Genomic DNA, 18,041 nt, shown 5'->3' with positions numbered 1-18,041 from the left:
GTCTCCCTGAGTCAATTCCGTATTTCATTAAAGAAGGAACAACGTAATCCTTCATTTTCCTTGCTTACTTTCAGGAAATGAATGCCATAATAGGGTATTCAAGCATAGTCATTTACGTAATACCACACATTGTGACACTTACTAATTGTGCAGTTGATTACAGTTACAGTGATGTCTTATTTAAAACCACACCACTCACTGATGAACACATAACAATGCAAGCCAGGATAACAAAGAGTTGGCTTACATTTCTCAGACAACTAGCCAACAAAAAACAGCTTTCAGTATTTTCATGTTTGCAAAATCAAGTCTGGCTGTTTTCATCAGGTCCGGATCAAATGAAATCTTCTTCCCACCCACCCAACAATGACCCATATCCAATAGCCAGGAACATGTGAGACTGGACTCGGAAGTAGCTTTGGCCCGTGCATCAGTGATCTGTTTCTAAAGAGATAAGAATCAGTCACACACATTTTGGGGGATTTGTGTAATTTTTTTTCATTCTCCTGTGTGGGAATGCATTGGTTATAACACAAAGAATTAAGTAATTATGAACTAATCTTTAGTCCAATGAAACATAATTACTGACTCTCGTTAAAACTTAAAATTAAAAGACTGTGAAGATCGAAACTGGTTTGCCAAGTCACTCCATTTACTTAACGTGGTGTGGTTATAGATTTTTGTTTCCAAAAATAACTAAGAGGGGAAAGAAATTAATGATACATACTGTAGATACATGATTCTATTCACACTACATAAATAATTCAGGAGCATCACATATAAACTCTCAATTATAAAGAAATGAATTGCAGTCACGTGGTTTCATTGCATGTTAACAACTTCTTGTTACGCCATAAGCAAATTTTGTTCCTCTTAATAACAGGTAATTGAAAAAGCTCTATTAATCTTTGACATGCTCTTTTATAGTCATGGAGCCAAACTTCAACGTGTGTAACTCTACCACACATAATATTAAGCAGAATGTGTAAAAGTCTAACAAATGAGGCAAATCTGAGCTCAATGGAAAAACAAAAGACAAACTCAGAATGCTCCTTGAAATTGAGTAGATATCCACAGTGGTTAATTAAGCAAGGACTAAAGAATGCCCTCAATTAAACCATTGGATATAATAAAAACTAAAGCAATGCTCAGCATAATATCAGGCCAGTGTTTAAGAAAAGTAAAACTCACAGTGAGTTCATCACCAAACAAAGACAAGCTGGCAAGCTGTGAATACATAATCCCTTGCAATGACTATAATACATTTTATTGCAGCAAAGATGAGACTAAACATTAGAGAACAACACAGAGCAGATATAAAAACTGGAAAATGATCCTAACTGCCTCAAAAACCTGCCTTGAAAATGGCATGCTCCACAAATGCCGACAAGGCAAAACTGGTTGCGAACATTTGAACATGTACTATATAACAGCTTCATACAATTCGAAGAACAAATCAAATTCAGCACTCCCTGACTTCAGAAATCAAAGATTCACACTTGCTAATTACAGGTCAAACAATTATTATACTGTATTTGGGACTGGATAAAAATGACATTATATTCTATATACAGTATATATATAGACTATGATTGAATGTCATTGTCTAAACACATAAGGAAAATGTTATGGTATCTGCGTAATGTCTCCTTCAAGTGAAAGGATTACCCATACTTTCATTATCAGAGAAGCTGCTTACTGCAGGTAAGGGTTGTGTAACAGGGTTCACCATGCTGGGAGAGTTACAGATCTGGTGTCACGCCGCTCTGAAATCTTAACAGGGTAAAACTCGGCCTCGGCAGTGGACCTAACATTTTGGAGTGGCAGAGATATCTCCTGTATAGTGCATGAGTGGTACTATGCATGCCTGGATCCGACAGGGGCAGGCAGAGCTCTGCTTCCACTGTTGCACAATCCCAGACTCTGTCCTGAAAACAGGAAGCAAGACAGGGAACCACCTCAGACAAGACACTGGCTCATGCAAACACACACACCATTCAAAAACATCAGTTAACAGCCAATATGTCTGCTGTCGAACCCAGGACCCAACTGCTGTGACGCAAAAGCCCTAAATGCCATGTTACCATGCCTCTCTACCTATGAATTACACTAATCCAGTGTTCTTATCTTTAGAATACATTTGTCCTATCAGAGAATTAAAAAGTGAAAAAAAGAAATTGTATTGCATACTGCATGTCAAGACAGCATCATACAATGTGACCTGGCATTCACAGTGATTTTATTGGTAATAAGGTATTTTTCAAGTCCCTTAAAAATATTTTTTGTAATAAATATCTGTAAAAAAGAAAAATCAGAAAGGCATCAGTTTTAACAAATTAACAATAAAAAGCTAACCAACAAGCCTACAAGCCACATCAAATTTTGTAACAAATTGCCAAGGCTTCTTAAACAGAAAGAAAGGGAGAGAGCTACAGTATAAAGACTATACTGTATATACACATACGTATATTCTAAACCATTTATACTGTACATTGTTACAGATGTCTTAAATGTCATTAATTTTATCTTTTGACTGCAAACATATATGTGATGCACAAAGATGTAGACCTGTTCCAATTAACAGATTCATTGCACTTATTATTAAACTAAATTATTTGAGATTTTATTTTTAAATTTAATCACATAGATTATTATGCCTCTGCATGACACTACAAAACTCCTAAAGTGCCAAAACAAGCAATTAGGAAACCTTAATGTCCAACACAAACATTTGCTTGCTGTAAATTGAAAGAAGAAAATGATAAATATTAAATAATATCCTGCTGTCAATTCAAATTAAATAGTTTTGAAGAAGGGAAGTACTTAGCATTATATAAAAATGTATTTTGTGCTTGCCAGCATAAAATCATCACTATACTTTTTAATTCTAATTTGTGATACAATTTCTGTTTTCTTTTGTAAACCATACTAAACATCTTTCAAATTTAAAGTAAAAATGTTAATAATATGGACACAAGAGGAACAAGAAGGTTATACAAAACAAAGGGCTGACATTGCTTTATTTATTTATCTAATATTATGTTCTGTAGCTTTATTTTGTTCCATAATCTGTTGAATGAATGAAGAAGCTAACTTAATTTCACTAAATTAGTTTTAAAATGCTGACATGTGAGTTACAGACATGCTATTGGAGGTTTTTTTAATGAGCTGTGATAACTGAGCCTGAATTGTTTCACTGAGTTGTTATTACCATAAACTCTGATTGTTTTGACAAGAATTCGTGGAACTACTATATCTAGATTTTTGCTGAGTTACTCCGTTTTCTGACTCTTGCCTGGAGACAGAAAACTACATGTTCCCAAAACGTATAACAATGACTGTACCATTTTCCTTATACAGACACTGGCTGCACAGGGTGCTAATGCTGTGTGATCTACAAAGTATATAAGCACTGTATTTTGCCGTATTCAGGTGAGAATCCCTGGGAAGAGAACTCGGTTGTAATCGCCACAGGTTAAGCCTGCGGGTTGAAAGCCACTATCACTCTGATTCTCCAGTGCTGAAGAAATAAAGTTACACTGCTGCCCAGTTTAATGTTCTCAGTGGCAGTTTCTACATTTTCTTCTTAGTTATCACAAAACTAAGAAAGCCACGACAGCAGTAATTTTAGGAATTCACACTCTTGATGGAGAAAGTGCCATTAAATGAAGCTCATATAGGGACCAAGGTTTTTATTAGGGGTAAATAAAGATACATTTACAGTTACAATAAAGATGTTGGAGAAAATCACTTTTAATAGATTATTAATATTACTTAATCAATATTACTTAATATTAATAATATTAATATTATTTAATACAAACAACGTAAAACAAGTTTTTCCTTTAATTATTTTTAACTTAATTTTTAATTATTTTCCTATGTTTCTTTTCATTTTAAAAAGTAATGACTTACAGTGTAGTTATAATTGATTATTTTCAAAAGTAACATTCACGAATTCCTTGGAATAGAGTACATTAAATCTCTGTGTGAAGTGAAGTCTCACTGACAATTTTTTATACAAGTATTATTTCATCCAAGGTGACACCCTCTGGCTGTCACGCTTTCACATAATCAGTCACATAGTTCTGATAGACGCCGGCGCATTCTCACGACCCCCGTCAATCAGACACCAGCCAGAATTCCCCAAAATGACAACGTACAGGCTAATCATCCTATCACGTCTCTTGCTTCCCACCGCACCTGCTATTTAAACCTCCTCACCCTTCACTTCACCACTTGGTATTAAACAGTCTATTGTTTTCCTAAGCTCTTCACATTTGAAACCTTTGCGATCATCTTTTTTCTTCAAGCCTACTTGAAACAACACTGATCGCCTACCCGACTCCGTCTTCGTCTTGCCCTCTGGATTTGTTCGCATCTTCTTAACAGCTTCCTGAATAACGACACTGCCTTCCTACCCGACTCCCACTTCGCATTGCCCTACCTGACCTGCATAGGGTTCTTCACACCGCTTGTTACACTGGCATTTCTTCTGTAGGTTGAAAACATATTGTTTAAATGCATGTAGTTTGTCAAGGAATATACTCAATGGTTTTTGTGAAAAGATGCAGGTCAAAATTTATAATTTTACAATTCTACTTCCCTGTTCATAAAAACTCCCTGGCTGAATACGACACTTTGCACATCTTTCTAGCAGACTGCATGGCCTCCTCTCATTTGTAAACGTTCTTATGTTGTTATTGCAGAGATTCATTGGGGGAGGGAACTGGGTGGGGTGGGGTTTCCCAGATGGGTTCCATCTCTTCCTTTGAGTTTTTTTTTTTGGAGGGGGTGAGACAGCCAGTGTCAAATAGCACATTAATATCAAAGTGTCTGTCTATATCCAGGATCAATCCATAGTCAGATTATTTAACTTTCCTTTCAAAAAACCATCATATCATTGTATTGCTAAATTAAAACAATCAAATTTCTCCTAACTCTTTATGGAGTCCTGCCTACACTTCAGTGTGAAAGATATACCCTGTCAAAGAAACATGTCAGAGCAGAGAGGAATAGAGGAATACAAGGTTTTCCAGGCAGCAGTATGGAATACCAGTTAGCGTTCTTTACTCCCAGCTTTAGTGGTGTTGTGGGTTTAAGTCCTGGGTGGGACACTGTTGTACCTTTGGGTCCTGCAATCAAATTGCTTTATTAAGTGCTTGGCTGTTAAAATACTGTAGAGTTTTTTGCTGGTCACAAAGGAGAATGTGTTCCCAAGTTATTTATCCAGTCAAATTTTGGATTAATTTAAATTCATTTTATTAAATTGCTTACAATTTTAGCTAGATTCTATAATAAAGGTTGGTGCTTGCTTCCACATTTACTCCTAACATTAACAACTAGTAATTACATCATTGAATTTCCCAATCCTTGAAGAAAAATTGGAGAAGACTGAGCAAAAATTCCCACAGCATCTTTCAAATCATTTTTTCTCAATTCAAAACAAATTGCATCTACAAAAAAGAATGGCCTTTCAACTGATATGGTAGTTCAACGGGTAAATTACAGGTGCTAAACTGGCTGACTACTTTTTATAATACATATAATCCATTGAAACAAAACATACTTGTACATCAGAATACCTGCATATTCTGGGTGTTTCTTTTTTGTTGACATTCCTGTAAAAAGCAATGATCAGAGCTTTCATTGTTGAATCATTTAAGAACATGACACAAACCATAAATGTAAGGGGGACATTTACCATCAGTTTACCGTCATCAGCCTGGATACATTTCACTACACCCTTTATTTTTTTAGTTTGCCGATGAAATACTAAAATAACTTTTTATTATTTATTTCAGTGTCCATTGCAATAATTTCCATTTCTTTCCTGGCCTTACTAATATCCTTTTTTTACCTGTGCTTGCACACACATCGTTTTTAAACCTTTTAATGAATTCCTTTCTTCTCCCTTATATTTTCACATTTGATTCCTTTTGGAAACTGCTTTTTAGCTTTTGATTTACTTGTTCATGGGATAAATCTGTTCTGTGCTATTTTTAAAGAATTGCCACCCATTCTCCACAAAGTTCTGCCATATGTCTCCCATCCCATTCTGCTGTACTTTTCTTAAGCTCTGTCTCACTCCTTCTGGTTTAATTTAATTGTAAACTCTAGATTTGGACTCAATCCGTACAATTCCAAAGCACATTTTGTGTCTTGGCTCACAACTACAAACCCTTTAACAGAGTACAGGAGAGAATGAGAGGATTTAGTACATCAAAGTCAACAGAGCCCCATACTGGATGTTTAACAGTTAATTGGAGGACAGGCCAAAAAGATTGTTTTTTTTCTTGAGACCTCTCTCTGACTAGTCCCACCCTAAGCCTCTTCAGTGCTCAGCCAATTCTGTTCCTCTGCTTGGAGAATCCTGGTTTTAGTCAGCTGTGATTAAATTAGTGCCTGTACCAGCTAAGCCACTCTAGTGGTCCTGGGCTTTCATTTCTCCCTATGACAGTTCCCTGTTGTGGCTTTTGTCTGTTTTGAACTTTAACCTCAGTTGGTTAGTGGTTCTCCAATTAGAGTGCACAGTTAGAGTGCCACTAGTAGACATGGCATCACGTCTTTCCTAATTTTCTCAATGCAGCACAGGAGTTGCAAACAATGTATACATACCAATTATCCTTGCCAGAATATTTTGTAAGGTGGGAGGGAACCACAGAACCTAGAGAAATTAGGATATGCTACAGAAACAGTGATGTCAGCGAAGAGTAAGCTTTGCAGTCATCTGAAACCTAGTAGTAATATAATAACCATACTAGATTAGTTAGCATGAACAAATACTAGAGTTGCTTTTAAGGAAGAGGTGGAGGGCAAGCGCTGTGTGGGGAGCTCAAAGAGAGAAGGATTGGGGTAATACCAAGGTCTTCAAGGAAAAATTGCAAAAAGGGGTGAAAGGGAAAAAGAGGAGGGAAGAAATGCAGCAAAGGTTTGGAAAGATTTGGAAAATTCTACTCTTAGGTGGTGCAGAGTAGGACTAGATGGTAAACAACTGAAATTGCTCAGATGGCAAAGAATGAAAGATATGAGTATCATAAGTACATAAGTGGTAGCATGAGCAACGGGAGGAAATAAAAGAACACAGAGGGATTTTATTTTAGTTTGAGAGATAATCCAGAGAAAGCCACATCACAAAACCAGAAGGAATGTGGGAGTAGCAGACAAAAAATAATCCCCTATATCCCATAACAAGAGAGAGCGATGACTGGTGTGGTTACTGAATTTTTAAGAATAACTGCAACAGAGAAACGTAAGGTAGCATGGGCAGTTGGTAGAGATCTAAAGACTAAGACCAGGGCCATCTCAGTAGCGTAACTAAGAAAGAAGTCTTAGAACATGAATAAACTCAACTGAGTTGTAATACCACCAACTGTGCCAATTCGTAGACTAATTCTGATGATTTGAATTGACCACAAATATTTTTTTTGTCTTATAATTATAATAATTATGGATGTTCAGTCTTTTCAATATGTGGTTCTTAGTTTTTTGGTGTTTTTTTCAATCACGGTACTTAACAGAATGCACACATACTGTACAGTACTTGTAGGAATATAATTTGTCAAAACTATTAATTCTATTAAGTGAGTGAGTCAGATATAATAATTGCCTTAATTACATATATAATCAATGGCAATGAAATTAATCTAAAACAATTTACAGCTAATTGTAATGTGAGAAAAAATTGTAAAGAGAGTTTTAATCTAATGGTGTAAGGTTTTCTGTATAACCGTAAAATTCATTATAACAATGCAAAGTTACAAAAAATAATTGAAACATTTCATTGGATTCTTGTAAATTAATATTTCAAACTTTTGTGAATGTGATTTTTCTTACACCCATGTAATGCAGAATAAGTGCATTTACTTATGAAATTTTAAAAAAATGCGACAAATTTTGCTTCTTTGTTGCACCCGACCATATACAGTATTCTCTTTTTCAAGTAGGAAAATTATGGCTCTTCTGATGGTAAGTTGCTGTGATAAGAAGCAGTCCTTTGTAGTTCTTTTATGTAAACAGATTATTGTTCATTTTTTATTTATTTTTCAGAACAGAGTGCAAAACATAATATTACACACAATGCAAAATATATAGTACCTCACTTTCCATGAGACTGAAAGATTCCATAATTATGGAATAAATAATTATGGGAAAAAGTATGCATGAAATATTATAATTATCCTTACTTACGGTATATAGACCAAGAGGCAGTGATGGGTTGCCCCCACAAACAATGACACGCCTACGTGTTAATTTAACACTCTAGGTAACATTTCATTTTTATTCAGAGGCTATTTATTTATATACAGTCTTTGCTTAATTATCAATTGACTTTTCCTTTGTTTCTATAATTACTTCCAGTAATGTTAAAAATGGGAAAGCATTCAAAGTAGACCAATTATGTAATTCTAGTAGTAACTGTAGTTTAACATCTGGTGTAAATGCCTCTGAAACCTGCTTCTATAGTGTGCATATTTGCTGTGAATAACCAGTTATGAACCAATCAAACTAAGTTTAGATAATTAGTGTAAAGATAAGGTTTTTTTGTAGACATTCAGTATTTCAGATTTATTGTCTACATTACTGTTGAGAGAAAGACTCTGAAATGGTTATGCCGGTAGTCAGAGACCAATTTTTGCATAAGACAGACCAGCTTTTTCCCCAGTGGTTTACAACAGAAGCTGTAATATCTGAAAGAAGTGCCGCTTTTCACAGGGAACATTTACATGCAGACTTATACTATGACAGGCCTCATCATGAATTCATAATGTCAGTGCTCACTTCTAAAGATAAACAGTATGATTGTGGAAGTGTGTGGTACACATTTCTACATGCATACACAGTGATAATCATCATTTTTTGGTTTGCTAAATAAATACTTATGGTTCAGATACACATGCAATTTGACTCGGGTGCACCTGACCTTCTCTTGAAAAATATTTGCATTTTATCTTGTGTTTTTATGCTAACCATATGTGGAATGACCAGTTGCTTCCTCACATCTCCATTCTCAGTGGCGACTCCTGCATGGGAAGAATGCGAATGGGCTGGCAGACACCAGCCTGCTGTTGCTGTGGGACCTGCTCAGAGAGCTTGGGTGATTCTGTCTGACCTCTGTGGGCAATTCAGTCGAATGAGATATTTTTTCAAAAGGTAAGAAACTAGTGATAATTAAATAAATATATACAGTATATGTGTATGTGGTTCATCTGTAGAACTTAATAAAACACGTCAAGTAGAAAGAGATACTTCTGTTTTAAAATGAGACTTTATTCCCTTCACATTTACAGCAATCTGTATTTTTTTTTTAAGATTCTGTTAATTCAGGCCTCAGTCACTTCTGCATACATAACCCCCAGCCATACATATGGTAATTTATTTCCTATTATTAAATAAGTTACCCAATATTAACTTTGATACAGTATGCACCGGAATTGTTAGGAGAAAAAATTACATAAAGATGTATCAGTAATTATACAATACAAAACTGTGAAAAATAAATTATTAATGCACTGCCTTACTATTCTTTGGTATGGGGTTCAGCTGTAATGTAGAGTGCCTTTTTCTAAGTTATCTCTTTTTCATATGTGTGCTCTGAAATGGACTAGTATCCAATCCGGATTGCTGTCCTGCCTGGATCCCTCTGTCTGCCTGTATTTAACTGTCTAATTTTTTCCTCCATACATACAGTATAGTCCATTCATAACCATAAAAGAACTCAGTCATTAATTAAATGGCCTGACATTATTGACTATGCAACTCCCATGGCATTAGGCAGTCTTGGGGAAAATTACAGAAATCAAACATATTTTAAGTTAGGAGATATACAGATCTAAAGTTCTAAAATTATTTTCCTGCCCTGGACAGCCATCCATTTTCTAAGCCACTAACCCAGAGCCTTACACAGCAAGTAATGGGCCGAAGGCGAGATACACCTGGATGGGAAGCCAATCCATTGCAGGACACGCACAGGCACACACATGCATACACATACACCAGGGCCTATTATTCAGAAACAAATTAACCTACCTTTATGTCCAGTATATCTTTGAACTATGGGAGGAAACAAGAGCTGGAGAACTGGAGGAAACCATGGGGAGAAGATACAGACTCCACACAGATAGCAACCCAGGAACTGAACTTAATATTTCTAGTCATGTATTGCCTAGGTATCTCCTGACAGGCAAAATCCAAGGTTCAGCTTCAGTTTCAAGACAAGGTAAACAATTAATGCAAAGCATTTATAAAAACAAGAACTATTCCATTGAGATATTCAGTGGCGTGTGGATTGTCACATGAATAAGAATTACTGTATGATGTTGTTGTAATATTTTATATTTAGGGAGTTGATTTGTTTCCTTAGGAACACTATCAATTTAGCAAATCACAACAAAATTAGTAGAAATAGCTCATACTCAATTCCAAGCAAAAAAAAAAAGAGATAAAAGTGGGCTGCTGTGTGGAAAATTAATTTTGTATTTAAATACAAACTGTACAGGCAGAAAGAAAAAAATTAAACAGGTGGAACACAGCAGCCTACAGCTGACTCATTGGTGAACATACTGAGGAAGTGTGGGAAAGAAACAATGCAGTGAATTCAAATCAAAGGCAGACATGTTCAAAATTCAAAATGCACAAGGAAACACAATAGCAAAAATAACGTGTATTCAGTCCTAGTTACCATATTACAGAAATCTAAGGTATGACAGTTCTGGCAGTGGCACAACCCGAATGATCTCAAGGCTGAAAGGAATACTGTAGGTAAGCAGAAAAGAGCCATCTTTTTAGTCTGGAACAAAGAAGCTAGAGATCAATGTGCTTACAACTCAGAGAAAGGACTGGCAAGGTTGACAAAGCTTGAGGCTGTTCTTTAGAGGAGGACATTCTTCAGGTAGCTGGAGCTGCCAGCTGTCAGATGTTAGAGGTTATCTTTTTTAGGATTTGTCCTTCTTCTTTTTATGTCTATGTTTAACTTCATGTTGTAATATTTAAAAATAATTTCATTAAATGCTTTCCTTTTTGTCTTTATCATAATTGATTAACTAAACCATTTGGGCCACTGCTACTTAGGCCTTGCTTTACTCACGTTTGGATAAACCTGCAATGCATTGCATATACAGTGCCTTGCGAAAGTATTCGGCCCCCTTGAACTTTTCAACCTTTTGCCACATTTCAGGCTTCAAACATAAAGATATAAATTTTTTATTTTATGTGAAGAATCACCAACAAGTGGGACACAATTGTGAAGTGGAACGAAATCTATTGGATTTTTGAAACTTTTTTAACTAATAAAAAAATGAAAAGTGGGGCGTGCAAAATTATTCGGCCCCCTTGCGTTAATACTTTGTAGAGCCACCTTTTGCTGCGATTACAGCTGCAAGTCGCTTGGGGTATGTCTCTATCAGTTTTGCACATCGAGAGACTGAAATTCTTGCCCATTCTTCCTTGCAAAACAGCTCGAGCTCAGTGAGGTTGGATGGAGAGCGTTTGTGAACAGCAGTTTTCAGCTCTTTCCACAGATTCTCGATTGGATTCAGGTCTGGACTTTGACTTGGCCATTCAAACACCTGGATACGTTTATTTGTGAACCATTCCTTTGTAGATTTTGCTGTATGTTTGGGATCATTGTCTTGTTGGAAGATAAATCTCCGTCCCAATTTCAGGTCTTTTGCAGACTCCAACAGGTTTTCATCCAGAATGGTCCTGTATTTGGCTGCATCCATCTTCCCCTCAATTTTAACCATCTTCCCTGTCCCTGCTGAAGAAAAGCAGGCCCAAACCATGATGCTGCCACCACCATGTTTGACAGTGGGGATGGTGTGTTGAGGGTGATGAGCTGTGTTGCTTTTACGCCAAACATATCGTTTTGCATTGTGGCCAAAAAGTTCGATTTTGGTTTCATCTGACCAGAGCACCTTCTTCCACATGTTTGGGGTGTCTCCCAGGTGGCTTGTGGCAAACTTTAGACGAGACTTTTTATGGATATCTTTGAGAAATGGCTTTCTTCTTGCCACTCTTCCATAAAGGCCAGATTTGTGCAGTGTAAGACTGATTGTTGTCCTATGGACAGACTCTCCCACCTCAGCTGTAGTTCTCTGCAGTTCATCCAGAGTGATCATGGGCCTCTTGGCTGCATCTCTGATCAGTCTTCTCCTTGTCTGAGCTGAAAGTTTAGAGGGACGGCCAGGTCTTGGTAGATTTGCAGTGGTCTGATACTCCTTCCATTTCAAGATGATCGCTTGCACAGTGCTCCTTGGGATGTTTGAAGCTTGGGAAATCTTTTTGTATCCAAATCCGGCTTTAAACTTCTCCACAACAGTATTACGGACCTGCGTGGTGTGTTCCTTGGTCTTCATGATGCTCTCTGCGCTTTCAACAGAACCTTGAGACTATCACAGAGCAGGTGCATTTATACAGAGACTTGATTACACACAGGTGGATTCTATTTATCACCATCAGTCATTTAGGACAACATTGGATCATTCAGAGATCCTCGCTGAACTTCTGGAGTGAGTTTGCTGCACTGAAAGTAAAGGGGCCGAATAATTTTGCACGCCCCACTTTTCATTTTTTTATTAGTTAAAAAAGTTTCAAAAATCCAATAGATTTCGTTCCACTTCACAATTGTGTCCCACTTGTTGGTGATTCTTCACATAAAATAAAACATTTATATCTTTATGTTTGAAGCCTGAAATGTGGCAAAAGGTTGAAAAGTTCAAGGGGGCCGAATACTTTCGCAAGGCACTGTAGAACTTTTTTAGAATGCTGCCTTTAGCTCTCTACATATTCCATATCTATACTGGCCATCCCTGATATGTATATAAAGAGCAATTTTTCCCCATAAGAACAATGTAAATATGAAGGATTCAGGACCTTAAAAATGTGTGTTTCCCTGGTAGCTAACTGAATACAGGACATGGAGGTTGGTTATACTGTATGTGTACAATGGGTTACATTCATAAATAATATTATAGCAACTTACAGCAAAATGAATTAGGGGAACTAATGTCCATAAGGAATAAGATTACATTCCCAACATACGTTCAGATATATACTTATTGCATGGTGGTAGAAACTCAACTTTAAAGCTGGGGCATAATGATTCATAATCTATCTCATGTGAAACAACACTATCTATAAGTACAAGAATTTTTAATGTTAGATTATCCATAAACCACATATGTTTCTGGCTTTTGATGTTTGAAAAACAATGCAAGTGCTGGAATTTTTTTACAGTACATTGAGTACTTCAATTCATGTCATTTCTCAAATGACGGATAGCAAGGCAACTTGTAACGGGACCTGCCTGTACTATCCCCTTCTACTTTTCTTAAGTTGAGAGTCATTGTAAGCCTTTATCTGGGCATGTACAAGTTCAGAATTAATATGGTTGAAAACTAGATCAATACAACCCTTCCTTCCAGTAGGTGTTCTGACAAATTGAGCAAGAAAGAATCACTCGCCATGTCAGCCATGTCTACCAATTGAGCTGCTTCTAGTCTTTCCCAGTATACTGCATGTGAGAAAAAATCAAATTCCCTATGATAACTGTTTCTTTCTTTACACAAACATCCTTGATTTGGGATTTGACCCTGCATTGTGATTGATATCTGAATTCGGTAGCCTCTAGCACACTATGCATATTGAATGTTTTTATATATACAGTGTATGTTCAAATTGCAAAGTAGGAGTGGTGTAAGGATCATGCTGATGAAGCAGTCTTGAGAAGTTTTGAAACCCGCATGGCACAGTTGAGGTGACCCACCAGAGACAGATGTTCTTTCTGTGTAAAACAATAATAGGGATGACTGTTGTGAGTAGAGCATGTCATTCTCAGGTTTAAATGGGTATTGTGATACAACAGAAGGTAGCTGTAGTAAAGGACACCTGAAGAAGGCTCCACGGCCGAAACTTTGTGTTCTCTTTCTTCTTTTTTTCAGCATGGAATAAACCTATTACTTGTTCCTTTGCAGCCTACGCATGCTGACGCAGCTACCCACCTGTAGTAAAGGAATGGCTGGCTCAAAGGAGATGCTGAGGCATATTAACATGCTGACATTACAAACTCCTGGTGTGGCGCAGAGTTAAGTGTAGGGGAGTAACTGATGGGTTTACTACAGATTCTGAAACAAGACTGGATGCATTACAAACATATTGAGTGGTTGACAGTGTAGGAATATACGCATATGATCATGTTTGCACTGGGGAGAGGAAAACAAAAACTCCCATTGTGAGAAAATAAAGCTCTGGCGGTCATTGCCCAGTGGATGCCCACCCACTGGGCAGCTAGGCATTTTATCACTTTTATGGGTACTAGCTCTGGATTAAAGCTGTAATGCTGTAACTGAGAAGGTGGTGCACTGACCTAGAAGCAGCAGTGGCATGAAGCTACCTGCACGACATGAAATTGAACAGGGACCGAAGAGTTGACATAAGGAGCAGCAGAGGATTGAAGCCAGGGCCGAACGGAGATATAAAAGGCAGGGTTATGAGTCATAGGACAACTGCTGACTGAGTTGGAGCTAGGACGTTGGACAGACTCAGGGCCGCAGACATGGCATCAGTAGCAGCAGAGGACGAGAGGGAGGAAACCAGGGGACAAATTTGATCCCAGGTATAGAGACGCAAGAGAGCAGAGGAGAAAAGGCAAGATGAAAAAACAGGAAGGAAAGAATGCAGTGTCAGGCCTGAGATTCGGGGGACTGAGTTTAGATAGGGTAATCAAAAAAACAAAAGAGGAAGCAGAATTAGGAGAAATATAAAGAACGCTAGGAAGAAGGCAGAACGGATGGTCCTGGGGTTTGCAGTGATGATGGCTCAAGGCTGTCTTGCTGTGTGTTGAGTGACTTCATTGCCAGATGTAGAAGCATGCTGAATAACCACAATTTATGAACTGCACAGAGAGAAAGAGTAAAAAAATTAAGTGCATCTCAATTAAACTGGGTTTGTGAGAAACCAGAAAAGTGGCACATTTTTTTTCCTTCATTCTAAAGGATCTTTTTTTTCCCTTGCTTGTTGTTAGAAGCACAGTCCACATACTGTACAGTATATAAAATTAATGTGAGGAACAAGAGTATAATGCAGGAGGCAAATTAAAAAGGGCAGCATTTTTATTTAAAATGCTGTTCCTTTTCCTGTTATTCGAAGTATGTTCCAATGAATGCAAGGAGAGGCTCAGAAGGTCAGCAGGCAATGTGGAAGCATGCAGACATTTACTGAAAGCCCAAAACTTGTTTATTGTATACCTTTTAAAGGAAAAAAGGAGCAATTCTCCTAGATGTATATATTGAATGGAACTTTGTGTTAATGGAGAGATTGGTGAATTTTTGCTAATTCACCCAGTTGAATGTCCAGTTGATAATGGGAGAAAAGGTTTCAGAATGGACGAGACACGATTTGCAAACATTATGTATTATGGTTGCTGTATGTTATATAGCCCTTTAGGATAAAATCATATTGCTATGGGAAGATGACTTATTTGATAAACAGTTGCTCATTACAACAACCTGACAGTATAATAAAATTATAGTATTTCATTTCAAAAAGAAATTGTCTTGCTTTACTTTCATTACATTTTTGCACATAAACAGCATGCCATTACAAATTGCGATGGTTTATTGCTAGTGCCACATAAAAATAAATAAAACCTGCATGCGACCTTTTTTGAATTTTTCAACAGTATTTTCCAAATAAAAGCAGATGTACAATAACCCCAAGGTCAATGATGAAACAGGCGAAGAGCTGGAGCTATATTCAACTGTTTAGCTCTACTCTGTCTCTTTAGTGTAAATTTAGTGTATGTGAGTGGGCACTGCTGAAAAGAAGTCTCTCGCAGCTTAACTAGTCTAAAATGGGCATTACATAAATCTTCTATTTAAAGATGAAAAAGTTCTTTTTTCCTGTAATCGCTTTGTAAGACTCCTATAATATTAGGTTACCTGTTCTTCACAAGGAAATAGCAGTGACAGGGGCAGCTTGTCCACCAACACATATACAACTACTGTATATCTAATTTGATATCACTGAGAGCTGAAGTGACTCCAGAATCCTATTTTAATTCAGATCATAGGAATTTTAATTCAGCTCTTGGATATTAATATTTTTTGTTGTGCAAGGGTAATAGGTACTGAGGATTGATGTTCTAGCACAACCCCTCAGTACCACTGTTCTCTGGGTCTGATGAATTCCTGAGTGTTCTTTAATTTTTACCAGACTCACACTACAGAATGCACTGTGCATGAAAGGTGTCACCTCTTAAGGGTGCTCCGGCTCTTTCACCTTTTACTCGATCATGTGCACCTGCCCCCAATCCTGCCCCACCTTATTTAAAGCGGGTGCTCTCACTACTCCCGGCTCTGCATTGGAAGAAGGACACCTGGAGGCCCGCCACCCACCAAGTCTCCCTACGCCCACGGCTTGAGGGCATAGTCCTCCTATCGGTGTCCTGACCCAGCTGAGTCTGGGTCTCAGATCATCTGGCCTCATCAACCCCATTTCTATTCCCTGTCCCTGCACTGGATCCCATTCCGGTTTTTAACCTCGTCTTGTTTTGTCTTGGATGGATCACCTGGTACTGGAGTTTTGGACTGCTTCCTGGTTTCCCCTTTCAGATTCTTTTGGACTAGTTCGCCTGGACCACGCCCCCCCGAGCACCAATGTACCGTCGTCACACCCCCCTGTTTGTCAACCTGCCCAGTTCCTCGCCATCTCCTCCCCGTGTTTGTTGAACTCCCTTCCGGATTCTATCATCTGCATGGGGTCCTGACTAACTCATTGTAACAAAAGGGCACCACCCTTTCATGTCACAACAGATAATGATCCATATCACCCACATAATTTAGTGATAAGAGTAGCCCAATAACATTCTCTTTAAACCCCCCTTGTTAAATCCTCTCAAAATATTACTCTCTGTCTTAAATTTAACTATCCTGCAAACTGTAGAGACTGTAGAGACATTCTTTTATCCTGCTTTTTTGCTTTTTTGATTTTCTGATTTCTAAATCCAAGACGTGTGACATTGTGGCTGCAGTTGAGTAAAAGTACTCCATTGCTTAACAGTAAACACTTTAACAGCAGATGGCTGTTATACTGTAATGTAATAGTTGGTTGCATTGCCAACATCAGAGGGTAAAATGTGAAAAGTAAAATGAATAATATTGAATGGGATATAACTGACATTCTTTTTTGAGGCAAGAATGACAGGTAGTAACTGCCAGATAAAATAGTGCAAAAGCAGAAAAGCAGAAAATGCACGTGTAAGGTATCGGTAACATGTGCAGCTCTGTTCTGACCCCAACCAGGATTCAGTCAATGTCTCTTATTCAGTCAAGATGTTTAAATAGCTAGTAAGAACAAATAGTATTACAGTATGTACCTTTAAATCCATGACAATTTTCAAAGAAAGCAAATGGAAAAAAAAAGATAATATGTTTTACTTCCTATAAAGTAGTTTCTGCCGTGTGCTGTTATGTACTGTAGCATGCAGTTTACAAAAAGACCAACAAGCATGATATGTGCGTTTATGTATCTGGTCAGAGAGCCACTTATTTTCACTCTGGATAAGGGGAGTACAGCTTTGAAAATTATTTAAAAATTATTTAAAAAAAAATAATGAGCACAGCATTGGACTCCTGAATAGATTGTATTGCAGCCTGTGATTTAAATTATCATTGTATTTATGTTTATAAACATCTTATTTTTATAAACTGTCTTTCTTAAACACTGGTAGGGAATTTCGATTTAGCTGCAATTTGCTCTTGGTTTGTCATTACATTACCACTTCTTTCATATATTCACAAACAGCAATATACTGTACTCCTTTTATCATTTCCGCTCTACACATTTTTCCTAGTTAGGTTTACGATTTTTGGTGTCTTGTCTCTTAAATTATGAGTTATTTTTTTCCAACCTTATTTACCCCTGCTTTATCTCGATCTTTGTACTATAACAAGAGGATGTACAATACCTTTAATTCCCACGCTTGTTTTCACAGGTTCAATTTTAAGGTTGAATAGCTGAAGTATAATACACTTCTAAACCCT

Source organism: Lepisosteus oculatus, chromosome 2, assembly GCF_040954835.1.
Source record: "Lepisosteus oculatus isolate fLepOcu1 chromosome 2, fLepOcu1.hap2, whole genome shotgun sequence".
NCBI classification, from domain to species: domain Eukaryota; kingdom Metazoa; phylum Chordata; class Actinopteri; order Semionotiformes; family Lepisosteidae; genus Lepisosteus; species Lepisosteus oculatus.
Note: the sequence above shows the minus strand (reverse complement) of the source record.